General features: G+C 51.1%; 1 protein-coding gene and 1 long non-coding RNA gene across 3 annotated transcripts in view; both read right to left on the bottom strand.

Annotated features, from left to right (window-relative positions):
- LOC129143685 (uncharacterized) overlaps positions 1–13,305 on the bottom strand; it is a 30,841-nt gene extending 17,536 nt beyond the window's left edge. Inside the window, exon 1 of the long non-coding RNA XR_008547421.1 lies at positions 12,950–13,305. This is a non-coding gene — a long non-coding RNA (uncharacterized LOC129143685). The remainder of the gene's footprint in view (positions 1–12,949) is intronic.
- A 77-nt stretch (positions 13,306–13,382) lies between these two features.
- C3H4orf50 (chromosome 3 C4orf50 homolog) overlaps positions 13,383–18,838 on the bottom strand; it is a 90,601-nt gene continuing 85,145 nt past the window's right edge. For both annotated transcript variants that reach the window (XM_054682736.2, XM_054682735.2), the window contains one exon: positions 13,383–13,470. The gene's annotated coding sequence lies outside the window, so the exon portion shown is untranslated. The remainder of the gene's footprint in view (positions 13,471–18,838) is intronic.

An 18,838-nucleotide genomic window follows, 5' to 3' on the forward strand; every position in this document is an offset into this window, starting at 1 on the left:
AGGCACCGCAAATGTCTCTGCCCTGCTTCCAGTTCAACTCTCCTCCTAACGACCCTCCAGGGAACAGCCAGAGGGATCTTTCTAGACTGTAAATCTAGTTCTGAAATACCCCCTTCCTGGGTCCACCTGCCTTAAGAGCCTCAGTGGTCCCTAGGGCCATGCCAGGACCCCCTTCATCTTGCCTGTCAACATCACCGTTTCCCATCATTTTGTCCATATGCTTTAAGGTTTGATCATATCCAGTTCCTGCCATTCTCAGACACAGTTTGTTCCTGATACCGTTATGTGCACACATGCTACTAGGGAAAGACATGGTTCATTAGCCAACCAACAGCTACTCCCAGTTCCTTTCTCCTTTGTCATCTCCTAGACTAGAGCTTGGAAAGAGGGACCTTGGCTCTCAGGTAGGAATGACCATGGGACACATTTGTGGGCATCCCTGGCCAATGTATGCTGGAGGTTTGCCTTTTCCTTTCTTCTTGGGACACGGTTGTGAAGACTGAAGCCACAGCAGCCACCTTGTGACATGAGGCAGTGACCACCAGGAAGAAAGGCCAGCAAACTGAAGACAGTGGTTCTGAAGGATGGAAAGCAACTGAGTGGTCGGTGGCATCACCAAGCTACCAAACCAGCCCTGATGCCACGCACTTCAGTCTCCCTGATGAGTGGGTAATAAACACGTGCTCGTTTCAATAGGATGTGTCCTGTTTCTTGCAGCTAAGCATCTCCTGCCTGACTCACTCTTCCATCACAGGAGGTAAGTTCAGTGCCTGGAACATTCTAGAAGCTCAATCCAGGTTACTTCCCTCTCCTCTTTTTCCTGAATATTCCTTTTGGGCTACACTTACCTGCTGGGAAGTACACTGTACCTAGAACCATAGATTTCACTGAGATAGACCAGGTTTTGTATCTGCAGGCACAATTTGGCTGCTTGTGAAAGGAACCAAACTGAAGTTGCCTGGGCAAAAATGGCACAGGAAGGCAAGGCTAGTCCTGTAACAAGGGATGGGTGTGCAGCTACCACAGGGGCAGAGCTCGGCTCCACACAGTAGTGACCAGGGACCCAAGCATTGCCAAGAAGCCCTACCATTTTCCTGGTTCCTGTGGGCTGTGACTTCTTTCTTATTCTGTCCTGGCTTCCCTCACTGGACAGGGAACAGACGCACCAACAGCTCCTGGTTACTCTGGGGGGCCCATGAACAGAGAATCATAGTTTCAGAATGAAGAATTCCCATTGCCTTGCCTGGATTTTTTGTCTGGCTGTTGACCAATCAACTAGGAGAGGGGTGGGGCTTAACCACGCCGAACAGACAGCCTTGGGTCCCTGCCCACCACAGAGAAGAAGGCTGGGAGCCAGGACCTGCCCCCAGAGCTCAGACCCCAGGTACTGGGTTGTTTTCCCTCACATCACAGCCCACTCCCTTCTTCCCCGGGACACAGAGGAGAACCAGGTTGCCTTCAGGGCAGGGTGACTCACCCAAAGGCAAAGCTATTACTCGGCAAGTTTCTAAAAGCTGCCTGTCTTGGATTGGGCGCCCTCAAAAGCAGAGCCTGAGACCCAGACAGGGGTGCAGGTGGTTTATTTGGGGGGAGAGCCCAGAAGTAGGAGTGAGGGAGCAGGGAGGTGAGACAGGGAGGGCAGAGAAGACAATATCCAGATGGGTACTGAGGTCACTCCTGCAGGAAATAGGGTCACGGCCCCGAGAGCACTTCTGTGAAGAGCACAGAAGGGCTCGCAGATCTTCTGCTTAGAGGACAGGAGCCTCTGCTTGAGGTGGGCACAAGCAGAGTCTGAGCTTGCCAGCAACAAAGCACTGCAGCTGAGAGCAGAGGCAGGCTGGGGACAGTGCCATCGGGCCCCAAACACATCACTATGTGGACTGAAGAGGGTGGAAATCCAGAGCTGGCTTTCCCTAGAAGTTGGAAGTTTCCCTGGTTCGACACCAAATTAGCCAAACCTAAGTAAAGATTTGGCCACAGGAAAGTGGATCCAAGATTTCCAGATCACGTACATCATGCCTACGCTACCAGAGGCCCCCACATTTTTTGATGTAATTCTCAATTTGTATGACTACTGTATCCTTATCCCACTGTTACAGATGAGGAAGCTGAGGCTCAAGAGTCATTGAGTAACTTGTCTAAAATCTGAGAAGGTGGGCTCATTCACACAGCCCTGCTTAGCCAGCCTGGGGCTGCAAAAGCTAGACATTTTAAATCTTTAAAATAAAATGTGTTTGTGAACCATAATATACAGGAAAGTATAACTGAAAAATATACATGATCCTTCTTAAAAAGAATAACAACCTGAAGCCATTGATGCAGGAAAGTCGGAGGTTTCAATTCCTGTATTTCTTTTTTTTTTTTTTTTTTTTTTGAGATGGAGTCTCGCTCTGTCACTAGGCTAGAGTGCAATGGCACGATCTCGGCTCACTGCAACCTTTGCCTCCCGGGTTCAAGCGATACTCCTGCCTCAGCCTCCTGAGTAGCTGGGACTACAGGCACGCACCACCACATCCAGCTAATTTTTGTATTTTTAGTAGAGACAGGGTTTCACCATGTTGGCCAGGATGGTCTCGATCTCTTGACCTCGTGATCCGCTCACCTTGGCCTCCCAAAGTGCAGGCATGAGCCACTATGCCCGGCCAATTTCTGTATTTCTACTGAAAGCTATAGCATGTTTCTTTCTTGAGCCTTGAAAGCACACACCCAACCCCAGAAGGCATTTAATTATCAAGCACTCCAGCATTTCAGCTGTGCCCACCCCGGTCCTGGTTTGCACAGGTCATTAGAAGTCATCCCGCCTTTGACTTCCATAAATCATCCCAGGCCAAGCAGGGGCCCAGGCGAGAGGTGGCGTGCAACTGGCACAGAATGCAATGAGATGCGGCTGGTCATTCATCAGAGAGCCGGGGACTGGCCCGACGCAAACGACGACTAAGAAAAATGATTCTAGGGCCCCGAGGGTGAAGCAGGTAACAAAAGGGCAACATTCGATAAAGAAACTGTGCTGTCACTTCTGCTGTCAGGAAGCTCCCGGAAGAAGCCCTCAGAAACAGTAGGCCTCCCAAACTCAAAACTCAACCACAAGAAACAAAAGAGGAGGCGAGATCATATCGTACAACCACCTCCCACCGCAGCAGGGATGGTGAGCTTCAGTTATCACACAGCAGAAAGAACGTCGGCCAGTTCAAATCCAGGTAGCACAATTCACACCTCACGTCCCATTTCACAGATGGGGAAGTGGAGTCACAGAGTGGGAGGGCCTCGCTCAAGGCTCTGCATCTGTTACAGAAAGCAGTGCTGCTGGAATTCAAACCTGGGTAATTTCACTTCAGAACCACATTCCTAATTGGTTCATACCGTCACCTTTGGAAATAAAAACAACCCAATGTCCTCCCACAGTTAAGGATTTGCAAGTGGCTTAAGTGGGCTCATTCACTGGTCATGAACTGGGCTCCTGGTCTGGGTCCAGCCACAGTGGCTGCAGCCCAGAGAGGAGTGGAGCTCAGGGCTGTGCCTGGTCTGGGCTCACCTTGCGATTTTCAGAAGGAAGCTCTAAGGGAAATGAGAGAGCAAATCGCGTCTTAGCTGGGGCTTGTAAATCGACTTTTTGCAGCATCCAAGCATCCCAAAGGCACACTAAGGAAAATGATGACCTCTCTCAGCCCTTCTGCATTTACCTACAGTACATCCTTTGCAAATGGGCCCCACTGCAGGGGTCAGCCAGCTGTTGCTTCTCAGCCTGGAGGCATGCCAGAACGACTGGGGAGCTGCCAAAAGTGTCCCTCCCTGGACCATTCCAGACCAAATGAATAGAGTCTCCTGGCGGGGGACCCCAGCAATGCTATCTTTTAAAGCACACCCCTCCCAGGTGGTTCTAACGTGCAACCAGGGCTAAGAATCACTGGTCCAGACTGCATTCCTCTGCACAGATGGGGAAACTGAGACCCAGAGGAGTCAAAGGGCTTGCTCAAGTCTCGGTGGTTCTCAAGAGAACTTGCTGCTATGGCCTCCTGGTTGGGACAGACGTGGCTCCCTCTTTCCCAGGTGGGACATTGCTAGTGAGCGGTAGCGGGGAATGCTGGGGTGTGGGGGCAACGTCAGATCGCAGGACTCCTCTCTCATTCAGGGCCCCTGGCTGTGCCATTTCCGGAGCTGAATGTACTCAGGGGCCTGTTTCCAGTTCAGAGGAGCCCCAGGCTTGAGAGTTGGCAGACCCAATGCCCGATTTCTGTGGCCACCACAGCTCAGGAAGGTTCTAGAAGTCTGGATGAACTGGCGTGGAGTGTGTATCACCTTCCAGGTGACACATTAGATCTTCTTTCACTCACTCCCTGTAGGCAGTGGACTGAGGCAGGGGCAGGTGGGGGTGGGGGGCACACCCTTTCCAAAAGGGGACTCACCTGCCTCATGCCTCAGCAGCCCCACAGAGACCGTGCAGGAGGCCATGTCGAGGACATCTCCCAGGAAGGTTTCCCTGAGCAGCTATCAGCAGAAGCATGGGTGGAGAGGACAGCTGCTGTCTCCAGAATCTCCCTTCCAATGCAACCACCTGACCCCAAGGCATTAACCCCAGGTCAGCAAACGCCACACTGAGACACTGAGTAGTCAGGCCTTTGCAGGGCTGGCTGCTGCAAATAAGAATTGGTGCCTACTGGGCCCTGGAGGGACCACACCAGCTGAAACCCCTGCCATGGCAGACAAGAAAATGCTCTCTTGCTGAGCTCCCACAAAGCCCATGGGAGAAAACGCTTCACCAGAATCAACTCTGAAATAGGGGTTTCTTCGGGCACAGGTGGCCCTCCGTATCCATGGGTTCCACATCCATGGATTCAACCAACCAGGGATTGAAAAAATTCAAAGAAAACTTAGTCTGTGTTCAACACGCACAGACTTTTCTTGTCATTATTCCCTCAACAACACAGTATGACAACTACTTACAGAGCATTTACATTGTATTAGGTATTATAGTAATTATAAGTATTTTAAGTAATAGAGATGATTTACAGCACACACTGTGTAGGTTATATGCAAATGCCGTGCCATTTTCTAACAAGGACTTGAGCATCCTCAGATGTGGGTCTCCTTAGGAGGTCCTGGAAACAATGCTGCACAGATACCGGGGATAACTCTGTGTGCATTAGTGTTGGTTGCATAGCAATTGGGAGCTCAGGCTCTGGAACGAGACTGCCAGGTTCAAATCCCACCTCTGCCACTCACTAGCTGTGAGATCTGTTTTTACATCTGTGAGGAGGGTATGACAGTCATGTCTACTTTGGAGCTGGTTGCAATGATGAAGTGAGTTGAGGTGTGCGCCTGGTGCCTATAACAGGGCCTGGAACATGGCAGGTACCTACTTCATGCTGGTTGTGATGATTGTCTCAGCATGGAGGATGAAGGGAGAGAATAAATATTGCTTTTTTTTTTTTTTTTTCGAGATGGAGTCTCACTCTGTCACCCAGGCTGGAGTGCAGTGGCACAATTTCAGCTCACTGCAACCTTCATTTCCTGGGTTCAAGCTATTCTCCTGCCTCACCCTCCCAAGTAGCTGGGACTACAAGTGCGTGCCACCATGCCCTGCTAATTTTTGTATTTTTAATAGAGATGGGCTTTCACCATTTGGCCAGGCTGGTCTTGAACTCCTCACCTCAGGTGATCCACCCATCTTGGCCTCCCAAAGTGCTGGGATTACAGGCGTGAGCCACAGCACCTGGCTAAATATTGCATTTGGTTTTCCAAGCACAAGTACCATGATGGTAGAGCAAACGCAAACAACTCCGTGCTCAACAACTGCTGACTGCAAAGGTGTGCTGTGAGCTCCGAGGGGTACTAGATTTTGGTCTCACTGGTCAGGGCAGAATGGCTGAGCCCATGGGAAGCCTCGGGTTGTACGGTGCTTCCAGGAGTGGCAGGAGCAGTGGACAGTCACCCTCACGCTGAAGAACTCTTGACCACAGCTGGGATTTCTCTGGGATGTGGCCTGCTTATCTGAGTGACCTGAGACCTTGATACCTGAGCAAGCAGCTGGTCCAGGAAGAGCTAGGCAATGTCCCAGGAGCAGTTCCAGCTCCCCATCCATTGCTGGGCCCTTCCACGCTGAGGGAGGATCCCAGGGGATGACAGGTGTCCGGCGGGGAGGTGCGGTTGCCTGTGATAGGCTTGATGATGTGTCATCCTCCGGGGCTCCCTGACAGACTCTTCAGTAAATCTGCATTGCTCAGTCCTGCCGTGCAAGTGGATTCTGTTCAGGAACTCAGAAAGAAGCCAAGAGCTGCCTCCCAGTCAGGCGGTGGGCTGGGGGAGGAGCCTGAGGCCCTGGGACAAATGGCCTCCAGGATATATATACACACATGCGTGTCTGCATATGTAGACGGTGGCACATGTTATGTGCACATATAGGGGAAGGGATGAATGCCGTGAGACAGTGCAGATAAAGTAACAGAATGCAAAGTTAGAGTTGTCTTCCAGCTGACAGACCCTGCCAGCATCAAAAAGCAGGAGGGCTTCGGTGTGGGGAAAGCTTCCAGGGAGGCTCAGGGGTGGGGAGATGCTGACTGTGTTTCGGGAGGAGCCACCGGGTGGGTAAGTTGGCAGGCAGAGCTGGAGAGAGGAGGAGGAGGGGACACTCGAGAGGGTGGAAAGCTTCCATGCCAAGGTAGAGAGTTTGGATTTTACCCTGCAGATAAGAGGGGGTGGATATAAGAAGTATTTTTGCACACAGGAGTGATATAAAAAGTGCTGCCTTTCTAAAGAAAGAGCAGTCTGACGGCCGGTGCTGGGAGGTGAGGAAATGGGGCCAGGGAAAGCTGTGATAAGGGTGTGGCCAGAGGCTGCCTGTGAAGGCAGAGAAGGCTCAGCTACTGCATCAAGCACAAAAAGCAGCAGAGTGTCTCTCTGATCCCATTTGGAAAAAAGCCCCCGAAGGAACCTAATAACTAGGAACAGCAGCCCCCTGCTCTGCCCCCAGTATGCTGGTTTCTGGTCAAGCAGGAAAGTGATGAGAGCCCAGAGGAAATACACACTTGAGAGATCCCAGGGTGGCTGCCCCAGCTCAGATCCCAGTAGCTGGAAGACAAGCCTGCAGGGTGGAGGCTGTCAGAGCCCAGAGCACAGGGACCACATGCAGGGAAAGCTAATCCCAGAGTGGTGGGCCAGGGCCCACTGCGATGCACGTGACAGTGATGCATGGGGACAGAGGATGGGCCCTCCCATCTCCTCAGAATCCCAGGAGGTGTGTCTTTCAAAACAACTGCCTGAAAAGATGCAAACCTTAACTCCGTGCTTCCGACACAATGAAAAACAAATAACCCTGTGGGTCGGGTAACTCATACCTGGCCCTCTACTGCGCAGTAGTCAGCTTTCACTGACTTGGTCCAATTTGACACTTACTTATCAAACACCTTCTAGGTGCTGGGCCCTGCATCAGGTGTTGGGGCTATGCTGGGAAATAAGACAGAGTCCTTGGGGGTATTGGACCCACGGGAAGGGGCAGGCGTGGCATGCAGTGGGTGACTCTGCAGAAGAGTTCTTCAGGGAGCGTGCCTTGCTTGTAAACTGCCTATCTAACCATCTCACCTGCAGATGGTAAGCACCATGAGGGCAGGAGAAGGGTTGTCCTCCTGTCCCCTCCAGCTCCTGCATCCATGGCAGTGCCCAGCCTGGAGCGGCCCTCGTGGCATGCTCATAAAATGGGCAGATGGATGCCAGACTCTAGGGTGGGAAAGGACCCAGGGACTTTGCTGGACTCCAGCCTCCTGGCTCCAAGAAACACACAACTCATGGTCTCCTCATCAGCTCTCTCTCCTCCCAACCCTGCCCCATGGCTCTGAGAGACATTTGAAAGACAGGAGCCTAGACCTTCACCTCACCCCAGCTTCTCTCCCAGCTGCCCTAAACTGTCATTAGTAATCATCATTCTAAACATTTTGACAGCACTTCAGCATTCACAATCCACTTTTCATACGTTTTCTCCCTGGGAGCCCAAAGAAACTCTAAGGAGGGACACAGAATGAACTTTCCCGGAGTAGACGCGATTTTCCCTGTTCCAGGAGGGAAAGGGACCTGACATTTTGCACGTGTAATTAACTTAATTGTCTCAGCAACAATGCAAGGGAGCGATTATAATCCCTGTTTTACAGATGAGAAACTGATATTCAGGGAGGTTACAAATGTGGCCCAAGGATCGCAGCTAAAGGGTGGTAGAGTTGGGATTCGAACCTGTTTCTGACTCCAAGTCCAGTAATAACAACAAGAACAAGGACAGAAACAATGATGGCAATGAGCCCTGAGTGTAAACTCTGGACCAAGTGCAGAGCCCACATGTGCTACTAATTGTGTTCATTGCTAACAAGGGGAAGGGGGATGCGGATTAGATAGACTCAGGGAGGAGGCTTTTGTGGCAGGAGCGGCTGGGGACAGGTGTGCATTAGTGCCTGCCTGGACCCCACCCCACCAGCACAGGTGCAAGCAGATGGAGAGAATGATAGAAAGGAGGCAGAACCCACAGGGCTGGGCGAGGGATCAAGGGTAGGGATGGAGGGGAGAAGGCTGGCCTGGTGCCAGGCATGATCCATCAGTAGGGAATGTGGGAGGCTGTGTGGTCACTCCTAACCCAGCCCCTCCCACAAATTTCCTTCCAATGGCTCCAGCCTGTAGATTTAGGCCACACACATTGAGAGTTGTGATGGTTAATACTGAGTGTCAACTTGATTGGTGAAGGATGCAAAGTATTGTTCCTGGGTGTGTCTGTGAGGGTGTTGCCAAAGGAGATTAACATTTGAGTCAGTGGGCTGGGAGAGGCAGACCCACCCTCCATCTGGGTGGGCACCATCTGATCAGCTGCCAGCGTGGCTAGAATAAAGCAGGCAGGAGAAGATGGAAGAGCAGACTTGCTGAGTCTTCTGGCCCCATCTTTCTCCCATGCTGGATGCTTCCTGCTCTTGAACATTAGGCTCCAAGTTCTTCAGCTTTTGGACTCTGGGACCTACACCAGTGGTTTGCCAGGGGCTCTCGGGCCCTGGGCCACAGATTGAAGTCTGCACTGTCAGCTTCCCTGCTTTTGAGGTTTTGGGACTCAGACTGGCTTCCTGGCTCCTCAGTTTGTAGATGGCCTATTGTGGGTCTTCACCTTCTAATCATGTAAGTCAATACTCCTTAAGAAACTCCCCTTCATATATGCGTCTATCCTATTATTTCTGTCCCTTTAGAGAACCCTGACTAATACAAGAGCCAAGAGTCAAATGGAAACCAAAATAGTCGATTTCTGATTAAACTGCAGGAGCTGATGGCTTAGGTTTGAGGCCAAAAGTGGGGGCTCCTGGACCCTCCCCACATCCAGCCCTGGAGGCCTATCTTAGGGAGAACTGGGACAGGCACAGCACATTCCCAGCCTGCCCCACACCCAGGGCCAGCAGGAGCAGAGAGCAGGAAAGGCCAGACGGTTTGTTGGAGGCTGAGCAAGGGTAGAGAAGCCTCTTGGCCTGGCCCCGAGCATGAGCCGCTGTGAGCCGTCAATCCCTGGCTACAGGGCCCTCAGTGCTGAGGACCCAGGGCGGGCCTGGAGCAGCAGCCCAGGTCTTCTGCCATCAGAGTGGCTGGCCGCCTCTCTCGGGGAGGAAGGAGGAGGGACTCCTGGGCTGGGAACCGAGATCAAGTTCCACGTGGATGTGGGGAGAGGGGTATCCACTTGCACAATATGAAGCGGCTTTATAGAGGAAGATGCCAAGTCCAGCTGTAGCTCTTTCAGTTGCCCATGGAACATCCACGTGGGAACAGGAAGGTGCATTATTACAGAACAGCAGGTCAGAGGGTCCGGAGCTTAGCAGGGAGGTCCCAGTGGCCGCCAGGTGCCAGGGCAAGGGTGGAACCCTGGGAAGGAGCACTTGGGTGGCAGGTGTGCAGCTCAGGAGGAAGCCTGGGAATTCTCTGGCCAGGAAGGGGAGTGGGAGAGGTTTGGGGGGTGGGGCAGGAGGTTCTCAGTGGTGGCCATGTACCAGGTAGGAGAGGACCAGGAAGCTGCCTTTGGGTTTGCCAAGACGTTGGTCTGGGCCACTTGGGTTGGGAGGGAGAGGCCAGCAGAGGGAGTGGAGACAGACTTCACTGAGTGGGGAAGAGAAGGGACCAGCTGATGGAGGGCCTTCTGAGATGGGCAGAGGGAAGGGATATGGCGCTCGGCAAGGGGAGACCCGCAACCCCTGAAGCAGCAAGGAGGTGTGGTGGGGGGTGGGCTCTAGTAGGGAGGGCTGTTGGGGGACCCCCAGGCCGCTGGATCCCCAACTCTCTTTGCAAAGGACCATTCCAGGCAGGGAGGCATGGGGAGCCCTGAAGCTTGTGTGGGAACTGGTGACCGTACATTCCGCAGCATGAGAACTAGAAAGATAAACTTGAGGCAAGGCCAGAGGGCCTCAGGACCGATGGTCGCCCTGTTGGGAGGACGGTACCAGTGGACAAGGACTGGCAGAAACAGCCAGCCTGGCCCCGGGAAACACCGAGAGGAGGATGGCTGTGTCCCATGAGCAGATCCTGTCCTTTCACCAAGCATAACACTGGGTTTCTATGGCAACCTGCCTCTCCCACCAATGTGAGCTTCCACCCAGCACTGCCTGAGCACCGCCCTGTGGTCACAGAAATGCCCAGACATGGCCCTGGCCTTGGAGGGCCCACGGTCTGGTAGGCGAGATAAACACCTACACCAGGGTTTGGGAGCGAGGACCAGGGTTGGGGAAGCACTGAGCCAGGCCTGGGACCCACCCTTGGCAGCGGGGGATGAGCTGGAGTTCACCAGGTGATGGAAGTTGGGAAGGGGGTCTTAAGGACTGGAGAGGGCTGGGAGGAGATGCAGACCCAGCGCAAGATCTCAGCAATGCAGAGAATCCCGAGGCCTCACAGGGAAGGCTGTGGCTGTGGGCAGAGAGGGGTTCCTGTGGAGATCGGCAGCTGAGTCTGCCATGCAGAAGGCGGAGCCACGCACAGATCCATGCGGACGACACGATAGCTGGAAGGAGGGGCTCCAGGGAGTTTTCCTTTCGCCCAACGTGTCTTTCAATAAGGTTTAGATTTTTAGAATGAGCCCCTATTAATCTGGTGACCTAAACACTCATAATAGTCAAAAAATGGAGACAACGAAAATGTTCATCAGCTGGTGAATGGATAACCTAAATATGGCCCATCCATCCAGGGGAACATTATTCGGCCACGAGAAGGAATGACGTGCTGTCACCTGCTACGGCGGGGGCTGACCTTGAAAATGGGACGCTAGGTGAAAGGAAACAGACACGAAGGCCACGTGGTGCATGATTCTCTTCCCACGAAGGGCCCAGAGCAGACAGACCCACAGGGACAGAAAGTGGACCGCCGGATGTCAGTTACCCCAGAGCGTGGAGGGAACAGACAGGGACTGCCTAAAGGGCCTAAAGGGGACAGTGTTCCTTTTTAGGATGATGAAAACGTTCTGAAATTAGTGGTGATGGTGGCACAGCATTGTGAAGGCACTAAAAGCCACGAATTGTGCACTTTAACGTGGCTCAAATGGTGAATTTTACGTCATGTGAATTTTTCCTCATTTTTTTTTTTTAAAGGGCAGATGACCCAGCACAGTACCTGTGTCCCCGGGCCCACAGACCATATTTTCTAAGCCAAATGACAAGCGCAATAAAGTGGTGGAAATAAACCAGGCTGTAAGTTCAAAAGCAGCCCCCAGGCCCACCCTGCCCGCATGACCACTCATCCTTCCAGCTGTTTCCCACACAAACAGGAAATCTGAACTCTGGCCCGAGGGGGAACCAAAGTGGCTCTGCGGCTCATCCATATTCATTCATTCACTGACCATTCATCCGATCAATACATATTTTATGACTGCTTTCCGTGTGCCCATGTTTCTGGTGAAATATATAGAAGTTCCTGCTCTTACGGTGCTTACTGTGGAAGGGGAAGACAGACAGGGAGTGTTCTGGTGAAATGCATGAAAATTCCTGCTTTTACCATGCCTACTGTGGAAGGGGAAGATAGGGAGCAGATGCATGCTTGTCAGATGGTGGTGACCACAAAGCAGGAGATGGAGGTGGCAGAGAATGACTGGAGGGTGCAGTCTCCCCTGGAGCCAGCTGTGCCTGGAGGCCAAAGGACAGGCCATGGAAGAGAGACTGCGGAATCAGGGCTCAGAAGCAGGTCTTATGGCAACAGCTCAGAGGGTCATGTGTGCAAAGCCTCCAGGCCTTGCTCCTTTTCCAGCCCATCTCTGACACTGACCACTCCCCACTCCAACCACACTCAACTCCCTCCAGTCTTTCTAACCTCTCCCCCAAGCCCCTTTGTTTCCCCTGCCTGGAGCTCACTCTCTTGCTTTCTGTCTCTGCCCTCTGCTTGACGACTCCTATCCAGTGATATGGCTTGGCTCTGTGTCCTCACCCAAATCTCATCTCAAATTGTAAACCCCATGTGTTGAGGGAGGGACCTAGTAGGAGGTGATTAGATCATGGGGGAGGTTCCTCCATGCTGTTCTGGTGATAGGGAGTTCTCATGAGATCTGATGGTTTGAAAGTGGGAGTTTACCCTGCTCTCCCTCTGTCTCTCTCTCTCTCTGTCTTTCTCTTTCTCTCCTACAGCCATGTAAGATGTGCCTTCTTCCCTTCTCCTTCTGCCATAATTGTAAGTTTCCTGAGGCCTCCCCAGCCATGCAGAACTATGAGTCAATTAAACCTCTTTCCTTTATAAGTTACCCAGTCTCAGGTAGTATCTTTAACAGCAGTGTGAGAACAGACTAATACACCCATTCTTCATGCTTCAGCTCAGACATGGCCTCCTGCAGGAAACCTTCCCCAAATGCACTGCCAATCCCCTCCCCAACACCTGCCTGGGTCCCTCCCCTGGGGTCCCAGAACCCCCATGTGCCCTGCCACTGATGTGTCCTGAGTTGACAAGCTCCACTGCACAGGAGGCCTGCCTCACTCACCTGGTACCAGTTACAGCTTCCTGCAGGCCTCTGCAAATACGGAGCTCACATTAATGCGTGGAACTTGCAATATATTAAGGAACATAATGTTTATGGTCCTTTATAAAGGGTAAATGTTCATAATACACCTGAAAATTTAATTCAGATAGAGCTCATTAAGGCAAAAATAAAAATCTTTCACAAAATTACTCGGAAACAGTATCCATTTTCTATTCACTGAGTGTCTGCCATACTCAGGATCCTGGAATACAAACTGCAAGGTAATCTTATAAGGTCAAAGGCAAAAACTGTAAACAAAACCTTTCATGGGCTAGCTCTTGCTCTTCCCCTCTCATACACACACACACACCCCCCGAAGCTACCTCGGACAGCAGCAGCTGGGTTCCAGGTCACCAAGGGAGTTCGTGGAGCAGATGATGAAAGATCTTTGTTTGCTCTGACCAAGTGCTTATGGAAACCAGCAGGCAGATCTGTGTGCTGACAGCGACGGGCACGGAGAAGTCGTGATTTCCCATGAGGCTCTGGAGGAAGAAGGACCAGCACCGGGATGAGCAGAAGGCATGAACACCCTGCATGCTTCCCGGTGATAAAACATCTCCCTGGGGCCAGAAGGCATTCTACTGCAGACGGCACCTTCTCCTGTCACTTCCGAAGATGCAGTGACTTCCGGCATACAGACACAATTCCTAACAGGGGAACCTCCAAATGAACATGTCAAATGCTTTTTTAAAAACTTTCTTGTTTTTCCCTACTAGAGATGTTTTAGGTGTGCCTTACAGATATTTGGTGAAAGAGATAAAAACAAAAAATAAGTCAACCTTCCCAGTGTTTTGTGTGCTTTCAACAAAATTGAGATAATAACATTTCTGGGGGGTTTTGACTTCGCATTAAAAGATTTCCCCAAAGCATCATCTTTGTAGCAGTGATTGCTAACAACTGCATCATTGTCCCACTCATCATTGCATAGCTACCTCCTAACACTGTCCCTGATACCCACAGTAGGCATTCAATAAAAATGTGCTGAACAAATGTGAAAAGGCCACTATTTCATGGAGTGAATATATCATTTCCTCACCCATTTCCAGGCTGTTGGACATTCAGATTGTTTCTAAGAACGCACTATTATAAATCATAGCATGATAAATCCTGCAATTGGTTACATCTGTGTCTCAGTGACCAACCAAGAACCCCCAGAGCGGCTAGTACTAGTCAGTTTTCAAAGGTGTGAATATTTTTCAGGCTCTGATGCGCTTGTCAGCAGACGTTTTTTTCAAGCCCATAGCTGCATCGGTTTGAAGGTGGGAAGTTATGTAAATATTCCTTTATCCCAAACCCAACAACCAAGGTAGCCAGAATTTACATTTTGTTTTGCAAAAGCGAGCACATTCTTCTTTAGGAATAACATTAAATTTCCTTGACTTTTATGCTCAATATGAAATATGCACTTTTATAAACCCAAGAGAACTGACTCGGAAGTGAATTGTGTTTTAATAACAGGGACTTGTGCTGGAAACAAAAGGACAGAAGGAAAGGGGAAAGGAAATTTACAATTTACTTCTTATAAGCAGAAAAAATAAAAGTGAGAAACTCCAGGAAATGTAGTTCTTCTGAATGAAGCATGCCCTGAGTAAATACAGTGGCAGTAAACTCCAGGCTGCCCAGCGCTCTGTGAGCGCCAGCCCTAAAAGGCACTTGTGAAATTCCCCATCTGTGTGCACCACCATATAAATAGGAGAGAGTCAGAAGTTCAAGCGCTTGGTCCAATTATCTCATTCTGCAATGATCTAATAAAGGGCAATTAAGTGTCGAAGATGCTAGACCATTAAGCTGTGTTGTGACAATAACCAGCTTTAAATATTAGCTACCCCGCAGTAAGCAAATTTTACTGGGCTCTACTAGAGATGCCAAGTTAGAGGTGGCTTTTACTTGATAGGTTTATACCCTTGTGAATGTATTTGGCCTTTAAATTGTGCGCCTGTGTCTAACAGGATGCAGGTGATCCTTCTAGGCATGATGACAACCAGGGGTTGATAGAGAAAACACTGGGCTCATGAAAGAGGCTGCTCTGTGTGGTGGGGAGTGTGGGTGTGCAGCACTGAGAATCGGGGAGCCTGGACTCAGTGTCCTGTGGCTGCCTTCCCATTGACGTCTCTCTAGGCCTCAGATTCCTGTTCTGTTCAATGAGGATGTTAGATTGGATGGTCTCTGGGCACCTTCCATTTCTTTGGAAAATAGCAACCAATTATAAGAGGTAACATTACCTACTGACTGTCTTTATGTGTCAGGTGCTATTTGGACAGCTCTATAGGGATTAACCCTGACTTCCAGCCCCCATCCTTGCTTGACTTCCTATCCCCGCAGGCTGACTCTACCTTCTGGTATTTGCTCAATCCACCACCAGACTTTTTTGAACCCCTTTCTTATGTTCAGCTGACCACTTCATAAAGTTGCTAGAAGAATCAAAGTGTTCAGGTTTTGTGAATCTTGAAACACTAGACAGTTTTAACAACTTTAATCCATGTGTCTGAGCAGTGCCTCCCGTGTCTCACTGTGGGCATGTGTGCAGCAGCTCTGCATAAAGCGGGCATGAAGCAATTGCCTCTGGGGCCCCGCCCGCCCTGGGTGGGTCTGCTCATCACCCTCTGGCTGTCTCCAGAGCCGGATCCCCCTCCATGAGTGAACATATGTGTTACAGTTTACAGTGTTGCACTCAACTCCAGTGTCCGTCTCCCCAGGGAGCACGTGAGCACCATGAAGGCAGGGACCATGCTTAGATTCACCTCTGCTGTCCATGATGCCCAGCATGGGCCTGGCAGGTACTCCTCAAAATGTTGAAAGACATAAGTGGAAGAAGAGTGGTGGGAAGCGGAGAGGCAAAGGGGTAAAGGGATAAAGAAGGAAAGAAGGGAGGGACAGTCCTGGCCAGGAGTGCACAAACGCCTCGTGCATAAATGAGCAAACAGTTCAGGTCCAGCTGGCAAAGCTCACATGAAAGTGGGAGAGCCTAAATCTGTCCCAGTGAGACTAGGATGAAAGAGCCATGTCCCAGATCCTGCAGGTCACTGGAATCCATCTCTGTCAGGCCCAGCTGAAAAGGAACTCCCCAAGACTGGGGCTGAGCTGAAAACACCCCCTGCAAAGAGTCCCTGCAGACTCAAAGTCCAGGCTACTTGGCTGGTGTGTTCCCATGACCTCAGGGGTTTGTATTCAGGGCAAAGGAAAGAGAACCAAGAGGCGGCCCCCAAACACTGATGCACAGTGCAAGGGACACCTAGCAAGTATCAGTTAGGGAATCTAGGAGTGGTGTTGGTTTCCCATGTAGAAGAACACATCTTTGCATTTGAACAGAGTTTTATGGTTTGCAAAAACTTTTCACTGTCAATTTCTCCAGTGCGAAGATAAAGTGATTTACCAGGATTCTCATTTCACAGAAGAGACAAAGGAAGTCTAAAAACACAGAGCAATTTTCCCCAAGGTCATGCAGCCCTGGCGAGGCTGAGCTGAACTAGAAACCTGCCCTCTGCACTTCTAGACTGCCATGTTTCCACGCTCCAAACACAGGCTCTGCGCGGCTGTTTTCCTCCTGTCCTTCCACACACCAGCCATCAGCAGCCCTTATGATGTCTGACGGGGAGGCCCACTCCACCCTCTCTCCGGGGGATCCCTCTCGTTCAGCTCTGCCTCCTTCAGGAAGGCTTCTGAGGAGCCTAAGGTTTGCACACCCCTCCCTCCCATCTTCCCCATGGATCCAGGCTCTCCTTTAGGCTTTGACACAGAAATCACCACCCCGGGGTGTCACTGTCTCATTCAATGTCACTTCCTCCTTCTATTCATTGATTCCAGAAAATCAGCAGAGCACACAGAGAAGGGGAAGCCGAGGCTGGAAAGGGGAGCCAAATTGTGCAAGCCACGCAGAAGGGCAGAGGAGAAGACAGGCAATGTCACCAGCTCAGTATTTACGGAGAGTTGTCACCTGACCCCAAAATGCTAAGCTCTTCCCAATGCCCCCCCGCCCCCCACCCCTGCCAACTGTCTCTAATTTCCATGCAATGTTTGGCCTCTTGCCCCCCTCTCAGCTGAGGAAGGCAGGTGTAACTCACTAACCTGCCAGGTGTAAACCCACTGGCCGGCTGTCTTCACAGGCAGGTGAACCATGCACACAGTTCTTGGCTGAATGCCCCAGAGAGCAGAAGCGTGTCGCATTTCTACTCTGGCACACTCTTTCCTTGGCCCATTTATGGAGCACGCACATGAGTAGCGAGGCTGGGCTCCGTAAAGAATCCAGCCATCAAAGAGGGAGGCAGGCAGCGGACAGCTTGCCTGGTGCTGTCCAGGTGCCCAGGTCCTGAACCTGAGGTGACCAGGTGATCATCTACCTGGAGAAGGAAGGCATCAGACTGTGGTGGGAACATTACAGTGTTTGTTTGTTTTGGAGCCTGGCTGGAGTGCCGTGGCTCCATCACAGTTCACTGCAGCCTCAACCTCCCAGGCTCAACTGATCCTCCCGCCTCAGCCTCCTGAGTAGCTGCAACTACAGGCGCATGCAACCACGCCCAGCTAATTTTTATTTTTTTATTCTTTATAGAGGTGGAGTCCACCTGCCTTGCTCAGGCTGGTCTTGAACTCTTGGGCTCAGGCAATTCTCTTATCTCAGCCTCCCAAAGTGCTGAGATAACAGGTGTGAGTCACTGCACCCACATTACAGTATTAAAAAAGCAAGAGAGCTGGATTTCAATCCCAGATCTGCAGAAATAGAAGGCATCTTTTTTGAACTTCAGTTTCCTTCTGCACAGAAGAGAATATTACTAGTTAGCTTCACAAATTGTTACAGGGTTTAAATGAGATAGTGCATTTATAATGGTGGTGCAGCTCCTGGCATACAGCAGCCACTCAATAAATGGCGGAAACCATATTATCATTAATATTAAAGACCATCATTTTCTCTCTGCCTTATAGTTTTTGTAAACAAATTTCTCCTCAGAAGAGTTGCTCCCAGCACCAGGGATCAGGACCCTGACACCAGAGCCCTGGACGGGAGCCTGGTGCTGTCTTGTGCATCCTAAGCAATCCTAACAAGCCTCCTCTCTGCCTCTGGATCTTTTCTTCCATGTTATATCTTAGCTGCCCTCATCTCTCACAGAGGGTGGAAGAAGGATCAGATGCTGGGATGCATGTGAAAACACTTTGTCAAGAGTGCTTTTGAATATTAGCTTCATGGAACTCAAGCGCAATGTTTGCTCACTACCACCCCACTTGGAAACTCTGGAAGGCTCCCTACTGATTCTGGGAAAAGATCCAAGGTCCCGAGTCTGCCACTCACAGAACTTTGGGATGGGGCTTTTCCTACTTCTCCAGCCTCTATGAATGGCAGCTCCTGCCTCCACCTCCCGTCCCTACTCCCATATTCCCCAACTGCTGTGGGGCTGACCCCTGACCCTGACTCTGGGCTTTCCCAGCACACACTGGTACACACCAGACTCCATGCCAGTTACCTTCTCACGTGGCTGGAGTCCCTGAGGGCTGGAGCTATGTGGCTCATCCCCATGTCCCTGACACCAGCACTCGGCCAGCACAGACCCTCTAATGTCTGCTACTAAGTGAGCTGGGGGTAAGGGGCGTACTCAGCAGGCGTTGTTCTGACTACGATTGTGCCTCCCTGCGGAGCTCGGGTGCCCATGGGAAATGGGCTAGGCATAGCAAGGTCCCCTCTGGCCCAGACCCCCTTGAAGGACACTGTTCCCAAGACCTGCACTGACGCACCCCTGGGAGGCATGGGAGTGAGCCAGGGATGGTGAAGTCCCCTCCAAGATAGAATAAAAGCCAATGTGGGGGTCCTGGTGACAAGCCTGTTGGGGAGAGGAGTGGGAGGAGGAGGTCAGGAGAGGACGA

Source organism: Pan troglodytes, chromosome 3 (genome assembly GCF_028858775.2).
Source record: "Pan troglodytes isolate AG18354 chromosome 3, NHGRI_mPanTro3-v2.0_pri, whole genome shotgun sequence".
Taxonomy (NCBI): Eukaryota; Metazoa; Chordata; class Mammalia; order Primates; family Hominidae; genus Pan; species Pan troglodytes.